At 43.6% G+C, this 19732-nt stretch overlaps 1 protein-coding gene across 6 annotated transcripts in view; it reads left to right on the top strand.

Annotated features, from left to right (window-relative positions):
* LOC131681411 (dynein intermediate chain 2, ciliary) overlaps nucleotides 1–19732 on the top strand; it is an 82836-nt gene that overhangs the window by 61769 nt on the left and 1335 nt on the right. The gene's annotated exons all lie outside the window — the stretch shown is intronic.

Raw genomic sequence — 19732 nt, 5'->3', positions numbered from 1 at the left:
GTGGGCAGAGTGTCGATGATCCCAAGGGTGTACTGAATTGCAGCTAACTCTGCGACGTAAACTGAAGCGGGATCATTGAGCTTGAATGAAGCGGTGATAGTATTGTTGAAGATACCGAAGCCAGTGGACCCATCGAGATTTGATCCGTCAGTGTAAAACATTTTGTCGCAGTCGACTTCTCGGAATTTATTATAAAACATATTGGGGATCACCTGCGGGCGTATATGGTCCGGGATTCCACGAATCTCTTCCTTCATGGATGTGTCGAAGAATACAGTAGAATCAGAAGTATCTAGGAAACGGACACGGTTGGGAGTATATGAAGAAGGATTAATGCTCTGTGCCATGTAGTCGAAGTACAAGGCCATAAATCGGGTTTGAGAATTAAGCTCGACGAGCCTCTCGAAGTTTTCAATCACCAACGGGTTCATAATGTCGCATCGGATGAGCAATCGATATGAGAGTTCCCAAAATCGATTTTTTAGCGGAAGAACGCCCGCCAGCACTTCGAGACTCATCGTATGGGTCGAGTGCATGCAACCCAAGGCAATGCGCAAGCAACGGTACTGGATTCTCTCCAGTTTGATGAAGTGTATGTTCGCAGCGGAGCGGAAACAGAAACACCCGTACTCCATCACCGACAATATCGTTGTTTGGTACAACCTGATCAGGTCTCCTGGGTGAGCACCCCACCATGTTCCAGTTATTGTTCGGAGAAAATTGATCCTTTTTTTTTTTTTTTTTTTTATTCAATTCGTTTATTTGATAGGCACAAATGCGTTAGCTTGGCGGTGCCAAATTCTTTTGTTTTTACATTTTGGATATCTTAAAACTAGGAGGTTACAATGTTGAGATATTTTTTTTATACAAGAAAAAAAAAGTTTACAGCTATCTTAAGACTAGAAATAAGATTCAATATACAAGAGAGGGCCAAAAGATTTTTTTATGAAAAATTTTAAAACAAGGGATTCAGTTTGATATACAAGAGGGGGAGTAATAGTATTTTACGAAATATTTTACAGTTATCTTAAAACTAACAAAAGGTGGAACAAATATTTATGAGAAATTTCACAGATATCTTAAAACTAGGGATACAATTCTATTTACAAGATGGAGGACAAGAGCTTCAATAAAGAGTAAAAATTACAGCTATCTTTAAACTAGGAATACAGAAATCAAATTTGATTTTTCAACGAAGACTTATGCTTGGTCAAGATATTTCAGAGGGGGGCCTATTTCCACATCAGTGTAGCAGCAGGTGTATCGAGGACAGGGGAGAGAAGACGTATATGGTGACAGGGAAAGAAGAGCAAAACTTGCAACTATCGCGCAAACGGGAGATCAGCGAAACAAATTTGCGCCTCAGTCTAGTATGTCATCGAGTACCGGGTTGGCGGATGGTATTATTCGGACCCGCGGGGAATCCTTAAAAAGTCATCGGACATCAAGTCGCTCTCGCTTCAGTTTCCTTCTATGCAGGCGTAGTGGTAAAGGCGACGGCGGTTACATAGTGGCACTCTGCAGCTGATCGGTTCCACAAGCAAGAGGAAATTTCTAAAAACAAGAAATAAAAGAGAGGGGCTAAATTGGGATATTTATCGTTTTAATGAAATTGTAAATAAGGGACATATAGGGGAGATCGCGATTTGCTAGCATATCCCGGACTGGGACATTGGGTGGTCTACCTCGGGCCCGAAGGGAATCCTTTAACAGAGACCTGGCGTCACAATACTCGGCACAAACCCAGACAACGTGGTCGATGTCGTGATAACCCTCGTCACAAGCGCACATACTACTCTCCGCAAGCCCAATACGCCGCAAATGTGCATGCAACGTGTAGTGGTTAGACATGAGCCGGGACATTACACGAATAAAATCCCGACCCACATCCATCCCCCTGAACCAAGGCTTCGTTGATACCTTCGGGATAATGGAATGTAGCCATCGTCCAAGTTCACCATTGCTCCATGAGGTTTGCCAACTGTTGAGTGTCCTCTGACGACAAATACTAAAAAATTCGTTGAAGCAGATTGGTCTTTCGTATATGTCACCATTTAATGCGCCCACCTTTGCTAATGAGTCGGCCTTTTCATTGCCCGGGATAGAGCAATGAGAGGGGACCCAAACAAAGGTAATCTGGTAAGATTTTTCAGATAACGTATACAAGGACTCCCGTATCTTCCCCAGAAAATACGGGAATTGTTTTTTGGGCTTCATCGCACGAAGAGCCTCGATAGAGCTGAGGCTGTCCGAGATGATGAAGTAGTGATCTGTGGGCAGAGTGTCGATGATCCCAAGGGTGTACTGAATAGCAGCTAATTCTGCGACGTAAACTGAAGCGGGATCATTGAGCTTGAATGAAGCGGTGATAGTATTATTGAAGATACCGAAGCCAGTGGACCCATCGAGATTCGATCCGTCAGTGTAGAACATTTTGTCACAGTCGACTTCACGGAATTTATTATAAAATATATTGGGGATCACTTGTGGGAGTATATGGTCCGGTATTCCACGAATCTCTTCCTTCATGGATGTGTCGAAGAATACAGTAGAATCAAAAGTATCTAGAAAACGGGCATGGTTGGGATTATACGAAGAAGGATTGATGCTCTGTGCCATGTAGTCGAAGTACAAGGACATAAAACGGGTTTGAGAATTAAGCTCGACGAGTCTTTCGAAGTTTTCAATCACCAACGGGTTCAAGATATCGCATCGAATGAGCAATCGATATGAGAGTTCCCAAAATCGATTTTTCAACGGGAGAACGCCCGACAGCACTTCAAGACTCATCGTATGGGTCGACTGCATGCACCCTAAGGCGATACGCAAACAACGATACTGAATTCTTTCGAGTTTGATGAAATGTATGTTCGCCGCGGAGCGAAAGCAGAAGCATCCGTATTCCATTACCGACAGTATCGTTGTTTGATACAACCTAATTAGGTCTCCTGGGTGGGCACCCCACCATGTTCCAGTTATTGTCCGGAGAAAATTGATCCTTTGTTGGCATTTTTGTTTCAGATACCTAATGTGACATCCCCAGGTACCTTTCGAGTCGAACCAGACCCCGAGATATTTAAATGTGAAAACCTGGTTGATCGTTGCACCCATTAATAAAAGCTGGAGTTGCGCCGGCTCACGCTTCCTAGAAAAAACAACCAACTCAGTTTTCTCCGTGGAGAACTCAATACCCAGCTGAAGAGCCCAAGCAGACAAATTGTCCAAGGTATTTTGTAATGGTCCTTGCAAGTCGGCAGCTTTGGGCCCTGTAACAGAGACCACGCCGTCGTCTGCAAGTTGCCTTAGCGTGCATGAATTGGCAAGACAATCGTCAATGTCATTCACGTAGAAATTGTAGAGCAGGGGACTTAGACATGAGCCCTGGGGAAGACCCATGTAGCTAAATCGCGATGTTGTTAAATCGCCATGCGAAAAGTGCATGTGCTTTTCAGACAACAGGTTTAGCAAAAAGTTATTTAAAATTGGCGAAAGACCATGCTGGTGCAGCTTCTCTGACAGAATGTTGATAGAAACTGAGTCAAAAGCCCCCTTAATATCCAAGAAGACTGATGCCATCTGCTCTTTGTTAGCATAGACCATTTGGATTTCTGTAGAAAGCAACGCAAGGCAATCGTTCGTCCCTTTGCCTTTGCGGAAGCCAAATTGTGTATCTGACAGTAAGCCATTTGCTTCAACCCAATTGTCGAGGCGAAACAAGATCATTTTCTCGAATAACTTCCGAATACAGGACAGCATTGCAATCGGCCGATACGAGTTGTGGTCGGAGGCTGGTTTTCCTGGTTTTTGGATGGCGATGACCTTCACTTGCCTCCATTCATAAGGGACAATGTTACCCTCAAGAAACTTGTTAAATAAATTCAACAAGCGCCTTTTTGCAGTGTCAGGCAGATTCTTCAGCAAGTTGAATTTGATTCTGTCTAACCCTGGGGCGTTATTGTTGCACGATAAGAGAGCAAGTGAGAACTCCACCATCGAAAACGGTGTTTCGTTCGCGGTATCGTGAGGAGACGCGGCGCGGCACGTTTTCTGTACCGGGACAGAGTCCGGACAGATCTTCTTGGCGAAAGCGAATATCCAACGGTTTGAATATTCCACGTTCTCGTTGGTACTATTACGGTTACGCATACGTCGAGCCGTACCCCAAAGAGTGCTCATCGCTGTTTCTCTCGTTAACCCGTCGACGAACCGGCGCCAATAACTGCGTTTTTTGGCTTTCATTAGACTCTTCATTCGCCTTTCTAACGACGCGTACTGTTGATAGCTAGCGGGTAACCCGTCTTCCCGGAAGGCCCTATATGCAGTGGACTTTTCCGCGTACAGCTCTGAGCACTCTTTATCCCACCACAGGGTGGGAGACCGTCCATGGGTATTCGCGCTGGGTACTGGTTTAGTCTGAGCTTGATTCGCACTGTCGAGAATCAAGCCAGCCAAAAACCTGTACTCTTCCTTCGGAGGAAGTTCTTGAGTGGATTCGATTTTAACGGATATCGCGGTCGCGTAACTCTTCCAATCAATGTTCCGTGTGAGGTCATATGAGACATTGATTGTTTCCGATGGTCTTGAACCGTTAGCAATTGAAATCACGATAGGCAAATGATCGCTACCGTGGGGATCAGGGATCACCTTCCACATGCAATCTAACTGTAGCGATGTCGAGCAAAGCGACAAATCCAACGCGCTTGCGCGTGCTGGTGGTGTAGGAATCTGCGTCATTTCTCCCGTGTTTAAGATGGTCATGTTGAAATTATCGCAAAGATCTTGGATTAATGTTGATCTATTATCATCATGAAGACAGCCCCATACCGTACCGTGCGAGTTAAAGTCTCCCAGAACTAGCCGCGGTGCCGGTAAGGATTCCGTGATATTACAAAGCGTTCGGTGCCCTACCGAGGCTCTAGGAGGAATGTAGATGGAAGCCATGCAAAGGTCTTTACCTTTGATTAAAACTTGACAAGCGACAATTTCAATGCCTGGTGTCGAAGGGAGGTTAATTCGGTTGAAAGAATAGCACTTTTTGATCCCCAAAAGTACTCCTCCATAGGGGTTTTCTCGATCCAGACGAATTATATTAAAGTCGTGGAAGTTGAGATTTATATCGGAAGTTAACCAAGTTTCACATAATGCGAAAGCATCACATTTTAAACTATTTAGTAAAAATTTAAAGGAATCGATTTTCGGGAGGATACTTCTGCTGTTCCACTGTAGAACAGTGATCGAATCGGTGACCTCGTTCGATGACTTAGCCATCGAAGGATACGATCGCTGCAAGGAGGGGCCATTTAGTAGTCAACTGCTTCAAAAATGTTTGCACTATAGGGAGAAAACGTATCAGAAGGCTTTTAAGAGGATCAGTAACATTGAAAGCTGTGAAAATTAAGTCCACTATGTCAGAAAATTTCATTAGTCCGCTACTGGACTGAGTATCTGTTTGAAAAAAGGGGACACTTGGGGTTTTGGATGTCCCTGGAAGTGGTGGGTACTCCTTGTTAGAATTAATATTTCCAAGTCCTGGAGCAAATTGCTTCGGCTTTTGTGCATCACTTCCGTTGGATTTATTGGTTGTAGATGGCGCACTCTGAGTGGACGACACCTTGGCACCCTTACGAGGCAATGTAGGGGAGGCTGGATTTCTCCTCTTCCTGGATTCCCCTGGGTTAACCAAAGATGTTCCCTCTCGTGGGTCGTCAGATTCTTGCTCAACGTTAGCCAAACCAGCAAAGGGATTTTCGGACAGGACAGATGGCGAAGCATTCTTTAGCATTTCTGCATAAGAACGCCTTGAGCGTTCCTTAAGGGAGCGCTTAATTTTATCCCCGCGCTGCTTGTACGCAGGACATGATTTAAGAGCATGTGAAGGGCCCCCGCAGCAAATACACTTTTCAGTTTCTTTGTCGCAAGAGTCATCCTCATGCTCTCCTTCGCATTTGCTGCATCGTTTCTTATTTCCACAATATGTGGCTGTATGGCCCAACTGCTTGCAATTGCTGCAGTTCATGACCCGCGGTACGAACAGGCGAACTGGTAGGCGAACCTTGTCAAGGAGGATGTAGTTGGGAAGAGAGGACCCGGCGAATGTCACCCGAATCGAGCCTGATAGAGAGTAGGTAGTCTTACCTCCCTCGGTGTTTGCGGTATACAATTGTTTGCATTCCAAGATCTTAATCTGTTCAAGTGAGGGGTCCTTAAAGCAGCCAACCCCGTGCTCCAACAGTTCTTCGCATTTCAGGCCCGGTTCGGACACTACCCCATCGATTTCACAGGCCACACAAGGCACGTATGCTTTAAATTCCCGCGTAAAGCGCTCACAGCAAGCAATCGCGTTTGCCTGGCCGAGATCACTCACTAGAACACGTATCTTGTTTGCCCGAACACGTGTTATCTGAGTTACGGCCGGGTAATTAGCAGTCAAATCTCGAGAAAGTTTTAATATATTAACCGGTTTCTCTCCGGTCCGAAAATATACCACCCATGGCCCAGAGGAACCTTCTGGGTACTGCTTTATACGGGGAGCAATGCGAGTATTAGGGGGATCAGGGACTTCCATGATTACATCAGATGGTATTTCGCCCTCGGCCATTTAAGCACGAGGGCAGAGCGTTATATAAACGGGAATGTGTCTTATTATTTGATTACAAGGTAGAGTAAAAGTAGGGAAAAGGAAAGAAAGCAAACGAGGAAAAAAAATAAAGCAAAACTTATCTGCAAACAACGTCGATTGTTCCGCACCAGCGAAAACAATGTACTGGATTTACTGCCGGCACCAGCAGAATGGTAGCTAACGAACGAACAAAGGATGACCTTGAATCACTGAAATTTACACACCGAACACCACTGTGAAATATAACGATCCGTTCCGTTCAAAGGTTGGGAGACGTATGAGTCCCAGAATGCTGATAATAAACACAAACAAAGCAAAAATGAGAATGCATATATCAAACTTGTATATGATACGACTGATCTTGGATGTTCCGGATTACGATTTCGATGCCGATTTCGGCGGTATAATAGTATTTCTCATAATATTGAGAAGCGACAATGTGGTCAATCATCAGTATAAATATGCTGGATACACATGGAAAATTACTGAAAAGAATCTTCCTTAAAAGGTTGACTAAATGCACGGAGTATGAGCGCGGACTGTCAAATATGCAGTTCAAGTTTCACAAGGAGCATCGACAGTGGAGGCAGTTTGGACAGTGCTCGAATGTCTAACTCTATAGAACGTGACGTACGATGGGATCTTCACACTTCGGCTGCCCAGGAAAGTGAACATCGTGGGTTTCGCGGATGACGTGTCACCAACGGTGATGGGTGAGATACTTGAGAAAGTGGAGATGTTGATGACGGAGACAATAGACGCGATCGAGAGGTGGATGAACTGGGTCAAACTGCAGATAACTCGCCACAAACCGGAGGTGTTGTTGGTCAGCAATTGCACACCGGTTGGATGCAGATCGATGTCGGAGGGCAAGTGATTGCATCGAAGCGTGCACTGAAGCAATTGGGAGTGATAATCGACGACCGGTTGAGCTTCAACAACCATGTCGGACTATGCTTGCGAAAAATTGGCAAAGGAAACGAACGCAATAGCGAGGATCATGCCAAACGTCGGCGGGCCGAAAAGTAGCTCGAGACGTCTACTAGTTAGTGTAACGTCATCAATAGTGCGATACGGGGTTCCTGCCTGGGGTTCAGCGCTGTAAAAACCCCGAAAAGCACGTTTCGGTTGATGGTCGTATGAGTCGTGAGCGCGTATAGAATAGAATCGTCGGAGACAGTATGCGATATTGCCGGGATGATGCTTCCCATCACCCTGGCGGAGGATATCGAGTGCTATAATCGGAGAAACACCAGAGATGCGAGGAAGATGGTGAGAATCGATGTTGTGAACTAAATCCCTGATGGGTTGCACTTGCAACAAATCCAACACTCGCGACGTTAGCTTACGATGTCGATTTTGTTCGCGGGATTTCGAGAGGTTCGCGGGTACTAATGGGCCTTCGAATTTTTGATGGGAAGAAAAAAGACATGGTGTCTCTTACGCATTTATATTTAGACTAAACAATACAATTCATTTGCATTTGAGTGTATAGGTAGAAACCTGCGTTTGCCATTTCCTGCTACCAACCAAATCGCATATTCTTATTTTATTTACACTCTTATTTCTAACTAGCTATATCAAAATTCATTTCACAAATAAAACATTTTATTAATTTTGAATTGCTCTTATTTCGGCTTCACAACATCCCGGGGCCCGTTGAAAACCTCCGTTTCATCCACTATTGCTCTTGATAGTCTGCTGAGATGTCGACATTCGAATAACTGCCTGAGTCATCAGCTATTTCCTCCCAGAGTCCCCCGAAGTGCTGAAACCGAGCCGGGATAAAATGAAACGTGATTCCCGACTCAAGGCAGTAGTTCTCACAGTGATCTGTCTGGAACTGTAGTATGTAGCGTGTGCGTAAGTCCTGCATCTCGCGATCAGCACCAACAAACGCAGTATCATTATCACAATGCAACTCAGTCAAACGCCCACGACGAGATACGAACTGTTTAATTGCAGTTATGCATGCGGCGGATGTTAAATCGGGAACGACCTCGAAGTGCACTGCTTTCACCGCCATGCATACAAAAACCGCAACATACATTTTAATGTTGGCACCTCTCCCAACTAACGGACGCACATTGAACGGCCCACAGTAGTCCAAACCGGACTTTGAGAAGACACGAGCAGGAGTTACTCGAACCAATGGACGTGGTGCCATCTGTTGTTTTGAAGGTGATGGATTGCAGCGAAAACATATAATGTATTTTCTCACTGTCCCGCCAAAATCTTTGTCGAATAGTTGCCAATAATAAAGACGGGCCGGAGCGTGCCGTTTGAAGATGCAATGATGGCGCGACCAATTCCCCGAAACGATGATATGCCGGTAACACCATTGGATACCTGCGGTCGAACGTGTCCTTGAGGTTTTTTAAACGACTATCAAGTCGCAGCAATCCATATTCGTCCAGTATCAAATTCATGTTTTTGAGAGGCGAATTATTTCCCAAAACAACAGTGTGGTTAGGTCGAATGTTTTTCAATTCAAACTGTCGAATTTGTTGGGGAAATGTAGTTGCCTGGCATAGTCGAACTAGTCTTTTCAAAGCACCTTCAATATCCTTAGAATGTAGGCGTTCGATGATGCGTTGTTGCTTTGAAATCCGACAATTGTTGAAAAAACGTATACACCAAGCCACAACTCTCAGCAACCTTCCAAGCTCCGAGTACGTTAATACGACCATTTCCCGTCGTTCAGCATTTAACGTTCTCTGTGTTGGTGCAGATAAACTTGGCAATATATTTGGCCAGGGTTCGACCATATTCGAAAGAAAAGTAGCAGCATGCCACCACAATGTGTCATTCAAAATCTGGCTAGGACGTGTCCCACGAGACACTCGATCGGCTGGGTTTTGGAGAGTTGGTACATGTCTCCATTCTAGGGCGACCATACGTCCTGGTTTCCCAGGACATGTCCTGGTTTTGAACTGACTGTCCTGGTGTCCTGGGATGTCGAGTAAAACGCTTGAATTGTCCTGGTTTTTCTCCTCTAAGCCTAAAATATTTTTTTTCATTGAGTCTTCGCTTTAATCACTATGTTCCAGGTCACAGTTGCGGCCGACCGTAACCATAACTGCAACGGTAAACTAACCCTTAAGCAGAGTAACGCGAAACAAAACCATAAATACTCTAGTCTACCAATATACCAACCTATGTCTCTTTTTGCCGGCAGATATCTGTCAAGATTTCGTCAGCTGTCAAAAATTTCAAAATGGTGCTGTCGGAATTCTACTATAATTCTGCCGCACTGGTCCACCTTTATTTCATTTTACCATATTTGTGAAATATTTCCATCTTGCTGGAAACCTGCGAACATGTTTCAAGCTCATAACAAGAAATAAGCAATACATCAATAACTATTATGGAATAACTGCATTGAGCGCCGTCTCGAATTAGTGATAATGGAACCACTTCAGCGACTAAGGTGCGTATCTAATATCATACTTGACAGAGACTGACTCGAACAAATATTATTTACACTAACATATTTGCCGCTTTCGATAGAGTGAACCACGACATAACAATCAATAGCCCAGGGAAGCCACTTGGTGCCGTTGATATTTCTACTTTATCTACTTTACTTTAATGACGTGTGTTTAGTGCTGAGGACTCGTCGCTGGTCATTCGCAGACAATTTTTAAAAAATATCGTTTCATCCACTCAATTGAAGATAAAATCTTGGCTTATTGTACAGTCGTGATTCGCCGGTTGGGTAGTTTTTAACTGGACCGCTTTTTAGTTGGACCTCCGCTAGTTGGACCATTATCCAACTGAAAAGCATCTAAACGTCAAAATTTCATGTCAAATTGACTTTGACAATCTTTCTAACAATCTTTTACGCTACTAATGTCCTCTTTGGAGAGTTTTTGACATTTGTCAGTCGGTCCAACTAGCGAATTAAATTCGTTAGTTGGACATAGGCTGTGGCCCAACCAACGAACCATGACTGTAGTTTAGTAAGAACCGTGTTTGTGTTAATCTGAAGAAGCGCTCGGTGTTCAAACTCCAGCAGACTCCTGGGAAGAGTTTCGTCAGGTACGTTCGAGCGAGAGGCAATGGAGGGAGGGACTCTCCTTTCGACTGTCCTGGGTTTTTACTCGTCTGATATGGTCACCCTACTCCATTCGCATCCTTTGGTGAGTTGTTGTACCTCAGCGATCCGATTAGAGATAAAAACCTTCCAAATTGTAGAGGGGAGCGAATCCAATGGAGTACAATCGTCGAGTCCGTCCAAAACGTTGCAGTTTCTGTGAAGTCTGTAGTAGTTCGAACCTTTTCCATCAACTGACTTCCTAATACAGCAGCGCAAAGCTCTAGACGAGGAATTGTCAATGGTCGTACAGGTGCGAATCGCGATTTCGAAATGAGTAGTCGCGTTATCAGCTGTCCCTCCATGTCTGGGCCCGTAATATAGATACAGCAACCGTACCCTTTCGTGGAGGCGTCGCAGAAACAGTGTAGTGTATACACTCGGTTGATGTTCCCTACGATGCGTCGAGGAATCTTTAGTTGCTGCAGCTGTATTAATTTTTGGCGGAATCCTAACCACCAAATCCGATCTTCCTCGGAAACCTCTTCATCCCAGCCAATCTTTTTCACCCAGAGTCGTTGCACGAATATTTTGGCGCTAACTACAACTGGTCCGACTAATCCGAGCGGATCAAAAAGCGATGACATTTCCGGTACCATCAAACGTTTGGTCACGATGTCCGTCGTCGCCAATACTGGAATTTAGAAGGCCAGTTGGTCCGACAGAGGGTGCCACAAGAGGCCAAGAGTTTTCAATCCTTCTGCACGTCCAATCTCCAACTTTGAAGGAACATCCCACAGCTCTTGGGGAACATGCTTCAATGCTGCTAAGTCATTTGAACACCACTTTCTTAGTGAGAATCCGCCAAGCGAAAGCAAATTACACAGCTCGGCACAATCTGCTGCGACCTCCTCAATGTCGTCGCCACCAGCTAGAACATCGTCAACGTAAATACGCTTAGTAACAATTTGTGCAGCCCGAGGAAAATTTTGACCCTCGTCTTCCGCAATTTAAGACCCTGGCAGCATGATAGGGTGTACTAGACAGACCATATGTGACGGTTTTCAGTTGATAATACTTCAGTGGTCCGGACGGATCCTTTCGCCAAATAATTTGTTGGAACTTGCGGTCTTCTTGATGCACCCAGACCTGCCTGATCATTTTTTCTGCTTCTGCCGTGAAAACAAATCGAGGCATCCGAAAATTGATCACAGTAGCTAGCAAAGGAGGTTGCACTGTAGGACCACTGTGGAGAACATCATTCAACGAAAGCTTGCCTGCTCCCTTACTGCTACCATCAAAGACGACGCGAATTTCTGTCATGCTACTCTCGGGACGAAGAATGGCATGGTGGGGGAGAAAAAACTGCGGACCTACAATACGTGAATATTCCTCCATATACCCTAACTGCTCGTAATCTTCCATGAACTGTGTATAGCCTTCACGTGAACGCACATTTCCCGCAAATCGTCGCTCCATCATCAGGAATCGCCGCAATGCTGGTGTATAAGAGTCCTCTAATAGGGGTATCATATTTTCTCGAAATGGCAGCCGAACGATGTAACGTCCATCCTTATCTCTGGACACTGTATCACGAAAATGTGATTCGACTTCTTGATCTTCCTGAGATGGCGATTTTCCGATGTCGAAATTTTCTGTCTCCCACAATCGCTCCAATTGAATATTCAAATCTTGTTCCATGGCGACGCACAGTGGCGGGTCTTCAAACGAAAGTCGGACAAAACCTCAAATGTTACCTAATTTGGCTGAAAATCACAATTTAAGCTAATTTTTAGGTACTGAGCTCATTTTTTATGTCAAAAGTCGTAAAATATTAAATGCATTTTTCCATACAGTGTCATTGAACCTTTCTTATAACTATGATCCCGTTTTCATGATAGATTTTCCATTACTGTTCGCTAATGTCAGCAATATCATAAAAAATGAAGAATACTACTTTAAATATATTGTATAATGTATTGGTTTACTGTAGATTGTCTAACTATTTTACACAAAGCACCCTGCGCCTCCATATCAGCAACAAAGCTTCAAAATCTCCGTAAAACTTTTTGCGCACCGACGCGCAGAACGAGACCATGATATTCGAAAAGTAGAGGTTATTTCCCATAGAATGTATACTATGTGACCGTTCCGAAATGATTCCGAAATTTGTTCAGAACACATTAGTGAAAAAAGTATTTTTGATCTGACCATCTCAAACATATTTGAACTAAAAAGTCACAGTTCCAAGCAAATTTACCAAATGTATTTTATTCACTAACCAAATTTTTTCGTTCCTCTACACAATGAAACTAGTTGTGCTAAAATCCGGCCAAAATCACAAGAGCAACATGCATTTGAAGTGAACAGAGCAATGGTGGTTTCGGAAATGAAAATCATTAAAAAGTCCGGACTTTGCTACGTTTAAACTCATGTTAAAAATCGTGTTCTTATCCAATGATCATAATATTTTGAATATACATCATTCAATACATGAGAAATTTAGGAAAAATAGAAAATATTAATATTTCAAAAATAAAGTTTTGAGGTTTTGGCCAGCCTCCAGCCACTGTGCGACGTGACACACCACCTTATTCTTATCCGTTGTTGCGAGTTTACCTGAAACTACGTAACCCAGAAGAGTTTTCTGCAACAGAGGAAATTCATTAGCAAGAATGAACTGATGCGGTTCGATAAGGGTATAAAACAGTTCCGTTCCAATAATCAGGTCAACTCCATGGCTGATATTAAATCTTGGATCCGCTAATGGTATGTACACCCACATGTAGACTAGGCAAACAAACTGTCAACTTTGGCAGCACCAGGCAGTTCAACGGGTGTTCGAATGTGCCAAAACGAGAAACAATAATGGTATCCACTCTATGGTGTACAGTGACAGCGGTATGGCCTATACCGCTAATGGGAAGGTTGATTCGCGAGCGCTTCAAGCCCAAACGTTGACACAGTGCCTCCGAAATAAAATTGGATTGAGATCCACTATCCAGCAAGGCTCTGGTATGATGAGTTTTACCACTGATATCCTGAATACCAACAACAGCTGTTGATAGAAAGACGACGTTATCCTGGCGCTCATTGGATTCAGTAAGAGTCGTAACATTTCCATGTGGGTGATACGAGGAAGCTGGTTCTAACGCGACACGATTGGCAGATGACATATGCGATTGTTCCTCCACTAGCAACGGCGGAGTGCTGTGCTCCTCATTTGTACAGATAGCCGTTGCTGCTTGGGTGACAGCTGACGAATGCTTTTCCTCTCCGTGTGGTACCGTTGCTACTGGTGGTAGGTGCAGCAAAGTGTGGTGTTTTTTAGCACACGTCCTGCACAGACTGCTGCTACAATCCCTGGCCATATGTCCACCGCGCAAACAATTTATACATAAGCGATAAGTTTTTGCAAATTTGAGGCGTTTGTTGGGTGTTTGCCTAAGGAAGGTTTCGCATTGGGTTACCATATGTGGCTGTTTACATCCTGGGCATCTTGGAACATTGTCGGCGGGCACATGAGACGATAACGGTTTTCCCTTATTCATTGTAGAGTAAGAGCCTGTAGAGGACGTACCACTAACGATCTTGCATTTTTGCAGCGTACGCGATCTTTTGTGGATAAACTCTAGCAAGTCACTATACTGAGGTGCTTCTTCGTCCTTACACCTGTTCTCCCATTCCAACAGAGATTTTTCGTCCAGTAGACTACTCAGTCGATCCACTAGAAAGGAGTTCCAGTGACTCTCCGGTTCTTCCAGCTTTTCCAAAATACCAACATGACGGTTGAATTCGTCTGCGACCTCAGCGAGACTAGCAGCGGAATCCTTGCGCGCGGAAGGGATTTTTAGAATCGCCGACATATGTTGCTTCACGAGAAAGTTGACATTTTCATAACGATCGGTGATAGTCTTCCACGCGAGCGCATAGTTGTCTGATGTTATCGCAAACGAAGCTATTAGCCGGGCAGCTTCGTCCTTGAGGGAGCTGCGCAGATAGTGCATCTTTTGTACTCTCGAAGGATTAGTATTAGTGTGGATCACGGATTTGAAAAGGTCTCTAAACTCAATCCACTCCTCCGGATTTCCTCTCAATTCCGGAATGCGAAGTTCAGAAAGCTTCACCGATAGTGTGGTTAGCAAGAGGCTGATGTCCTACAGCTGTTACGATGGGATTTTGCTCTGTTGTGGCAGAATGGTTAGCAGCGCTGCCTTCAGCTCGTAGTACATTGTTTGGAACTGCAACCGGGTATCCGAAAAACTCTCCACTTCATTCTCGAGTACCTCGATTTCCTCCTGAACACACTCGAACTTTTCCCAGAGGTCATCGAGGTGTGTGATCCTAATTGCCACTTGATTTGTCTGTTCCGGTGTAAATTCCGTATAGAATTTCTGAATAAGTTCCGCCGAACCAAGAATATTGCTTCTCCGCCGCAACAGAGTTTTGTAATGGAGAGAATGTTTGTCCGGAGTCGATTTCGAGAAAGACTTCCTGGTGGCGACTTTCTTTGAAGCCATTACAAAAATGGTATATAATCAGCCCCCTGCTAATTTGATGTGGTTTGGACACGTGGCAAAACTTAACCTCAACTGCTGGATTTGCTGCTTGACGACGGCTTTTCGGGAATCCGTAGCAATTCAGTGTTGCGGGGTGTCGGTCGACGACGAGAGTGAGTTGTCCAGTTTTAACCAACTGGGTGCGAGAGTAATTCGACCACACCACCAGCAGCTCGTGGAATCCCAATTCAACACTTTTATGTGGGAATTCCTCCCGGGTTTCGGCACCAACTTTGTTGTGAACTAAATTCCTGATGGGTTGCACTTGCAACAAATCCAACACTCGCGACGTTAGCTTACGGTGTCGATTTTGTGCGCGGGGATTCGAGAGGCTTGTTCGCGGGATTTCGAGAGGTTCGCGAGTACTAATGGGCCTTCGAGTTTTTGATGGGAAGAAAAAAGACGACACCACGTCTTACGCATTTATATTCAGACTAAACAATACAATTCATTTGCTTGCCTTCGTGGAATTTGAGTGTCTAGCTAGAAACCTGCGTTTGCCATTTCCTGCTACCAACCAAATCGCATATTCTTATTTTATTTACACTCTTATTTCTAACTAGCTATATCAAAATTCACTCCACAAATAAAACATTTTATTAATTTTGAATTGTTCTTATTTCGGCTTCACAACAATCGATTTGATGGAAAGGTGGCAGCTGGAATGGGGCAATACTTAGAAAGGACCCAGCGGCTCATCCCTAACCTATCGACATGGGTCAATAGGAAGCATGGAGATTTCCACCTAACGCAGTTCCTGTCGGGCCACGGCTGATTCAAGAAGTATCTTCTTCGGTTCAAGTACGCCACGTCAGCGTTGTGTCCGGAGTGTGAGAAAGTCAAGGAGACACCGAAGCACGTGATCTTTGAATATCCGAGGTTCGAAGCGATACGCAGATAGATGCTTGAAACGAGAGGGCCGGACATCAACCCGAGTAGTGTCGTCCACAGAATGGCAACCGGTATAAACAAGCGGAACGTGGTCAACGGAGTGTTAACGCAGATCATGATCACCATATAGCAAAAATGACGTGATGAACAGCGAGTATCGACTTTGGGAGAGCAATCACCGACGGAAAACTCTCCGCTGGAGTAGATCGATCATCCGCTGGGGTTAGTGGAGTAGACCGCAACAGACTACAGGGTATGGGTTGTCCGTGCGCCAGCGATCCTGACGCCTTGCTCTACTCGGAATCGTCGGACCAACCACAGCCTCATACCGGTTGGTCCGAAAGAAATAGAACAAAAACAAAATAAGAAACAGTATCGGAAGAACTTCTTTTGTCGGGGAACTTTCCGTCTGCGTTTGGTAGATTCATCGCCGGGGACTAGACTAAATAGATCTCGACGAGACATCACTAGTCGCGGTTGGTCGGGGCACCAGCGAACCGGACGTCATGCTCCACCGGAATCGCCGAGCTGACCTCGGCACCTGGCTGGTTGGCTCGGTTTCGGAAGAACTTCTCTTGTCGGTGAATTCTTCGTCGGAATAGGCCTGATTCATCGTCGGGGACTAGACCGAGTAGTTTGCTAACAAGTTGGGAGCTCAACGAAGGAGTGGTGCTAAATGACACAAGGGAGCCAAAGGGCTTAGAAAATTAGACAAACTGAAGTTTGCCGCCCAGCAAGGGAAGAGAACTAATTTTCAACCCGCCATTCATAAATTGCCACATTGTGTGGATGGCTGAAAACTGGATGAGGTCGTGAATAAAACAAACGCATTCATAGTAGCAGCATACCAAGAGGTTTGTCCGTGTTGAGTTATGCGTGCTTCTAGAAGAACACTTTGGTTGGATACCGAAATTATTCGACTTAAAAAGTTATGTAGAAGAGCTTGGTATCGCATACGCAGGGACTGGTCGGAGATCTTTATGTTGGCTCGCAAAGCATGCAGAAATGCCCTTCGATCCTCTGAAAGAAGTGGTTGAAAAGGCCTCTGCACAAATGTCTCAAGTCTCAACGAGACTACGAAATTAAATAAGTTTTTTTCAAAATCGAAGGACTTGAATGTCAGATTAGATTTGTAATGGTGCGAGTATTCACCATTAGCAATTCTAATCTAACTGACATTAAAGTCTTTCCATTTTATAAAGAAACTTATTTAATTTCGTAGTCTCGTTGGGACTTGAGACATTTGTGCAGAGGCCTCTGACGAAGATGTAGTACTCAACTGTCTTTTTAAGACTCTTTCCAGGCTGTACGGAGCCAGCACTGACAACTGTCCCTGCTAGTTAGCTCTGATTCTTTGGCATATGCCCATAGAATTGTGACAACCGAATCGATCAAAGGATGGAGTCATTCCAGTTCTACTTCGAAGAGGATATGAACATTTCAAGGGGTGCGCGACGTTTGTCATAAATACGTTACGCATAAGTACGTTAGGCATACATATGTTAGACATAAGTACATTTGGCATAATGGACGTTAGGCATAATGGACGATTGGCATAATATTCGTAAGGCATAATGGACAATTGGCATAATGTACTTTTTTCCTTTTTTATTTCGATTATGATAGTCACATTTTCTTTTTTACATTTTAACGACATTCAATTAGCTAGAGATTACTGGGAAGAGAAAGTTATAAAAATTAGAGCCATAGTACTCAAGTAAAAGCAAGGATGTGAAGTATACAGATCGGAAACCTAGAAGTGGCAGGGTCATTAGAACAGGCTTAAAATCTTACGGGCTTAACTCTTGTCTTCTGTCTTCTACATCAGCAGAAGACAAAAGTTAAGCCCGTAAGATTTTAAGCCTGTTCTAATGACCCTGCCACTTCTAGTTTTCCGATCTGTACGCTTCACATCCTTGCTCTCACTTGAGTACTATGGCTCTAATTTTCACAACTTCCCCTTCCCTTCTCTAGCATAATGTACGATAGGCATAATGGACGATAGGCATAATTCACAAAAGTACAAAATAATCGCAAGGCTTTCGCTATTATAGAGATTTCAACCTTACGCTTGTTTTTTCGGGTTAGAAAAAAGAGACTCCGAAATGAAAAATGGCAAGTGAGAAATTTATTCCTTGCAAGTGTAGAGTTTTTTTTCTATTTTTTCCAAGGACGAAATGAAGAAAGTATTCATTCATTTAAGTGAAAAGATTTGGTACAAGCACATTTCAAGCCTCTTAGATGTATTACCAATTCAGTTGTATCCAAATATTTAAAAAAGCAAAATAATGAACAAACATTAAGTTTTGGCACCAATGGAAACTTGCAGTGTTATGTACAGCATCAGCATTAGGGTACGGATTTTAGGTTAGTGACGAATGATGATACCTTTTTCGTTTCGGCAACACGTCACAATACACGAAAAAACTCTCCCTCGGGAATATAATTATTGACCCTAATAATATGAGAGATAATCTATATGGAAGCAGTAATATTCGTATATTCGTTGAATGAATAATTAAATGCATCATTCTTTCTTTCATGAGTTGTTCTTCAAGGTTATATATTTTCTTCTTGGACAACTACACCATGCATGCATGTAGGATCTAATCTAGGTTAACCCTTTCATTCCCAAATTGTTTCTAGCGTTCATGGGGTTTAAAAAAGGAAGAACCAGTTTCGAAAACCCGTGCTGGAGGCTGCTCAATATTTAACTTACGATGCTCAATACAATTCTCCTAGAAAATTTTCAATGGGAAGTTTTTTGTGTACTGTGACGAGTTGCCGTAACGAAACATGCTACGAAAAAATAGTCGAAGACGGTCCAAATTGATGCGTTTTAGCAGTTTTCAATAACAATGAGGATTAACGAAGATATATCAAAATTTCATTTATCAACACTAACTGAAAATATTTCTGGTAGCACTACTCTAGCGGAGTTCTATCAGGCTAATAGCAATAACTTCAGTTCTAGGGACTTTTAGCGCTGAAAGGAAAGGTAATCGTCCCATTTACTAGACTTACTTGTTTGTGTGAGTAAATTCTGCCTAAATCAAAAGTTATAGCTGTTTAAAAACGTGGTTGTTCATAAACAACATGGGCATTAAAGGGTTAATGTACTTAATTTATACCCTAATACGAATGAAACTGATTTTGAACAAGAGTGTTTAGCTTATTTTAGTCATGTGAAATTTATCGGTTGTTCGCCAAGATATAAGCGCAAGCTGAGTTTCCGCATGCCAAGCACTTAATTCAAGGAGCTTTCGACATATAGTTTCGCCGATGATTATCATATAATCATCACCGGTATTTGCATTAACACACTTTGTTACCGGCATCGGTGGTAAAACATGATGATGAGTTATGTTCTATCAAAGACCATGCGGTCGACTTGGGTGAAATGCCCAGCTCCTACTTAGCAGAAGATAAAGATTTCTTCACATTTCCTTTCGATCATGTCCAAATGAGCCTGCCTAGGTCTAGTTTTCCGTTCTATGTTTATAACTGATTCGCTCTACGATACCTATCCGTCTTGGAATTTTCATAGTCTTCGTTTCTCTTAGTCTTAAATTTGCCGAAAATAGCCAACAAAATCGATACAGATTAACACACTTTTTACATGGCACA

The sequence above is a fragment of the Topomyia yanbarensis genome, chromosome 2 (genome assembly GCF_030247195.1).
Source record: "Topomyia yanbarensis strain Yona2022 chromosome 2, ASM3024719v1, whole genome shotgun sequence".
Lineage (NCBI taxonomy): Eukaryota > Metazoa > Arthropoda > Insecta > Diptera > Culicidae > Topomyia > Topomyia yanbarensis.
The sequence above is the reverse complement of the archived record's forward strand: the minus strand, read 5'-3'. Positions and strand labels throughout refer to the sequence as shown.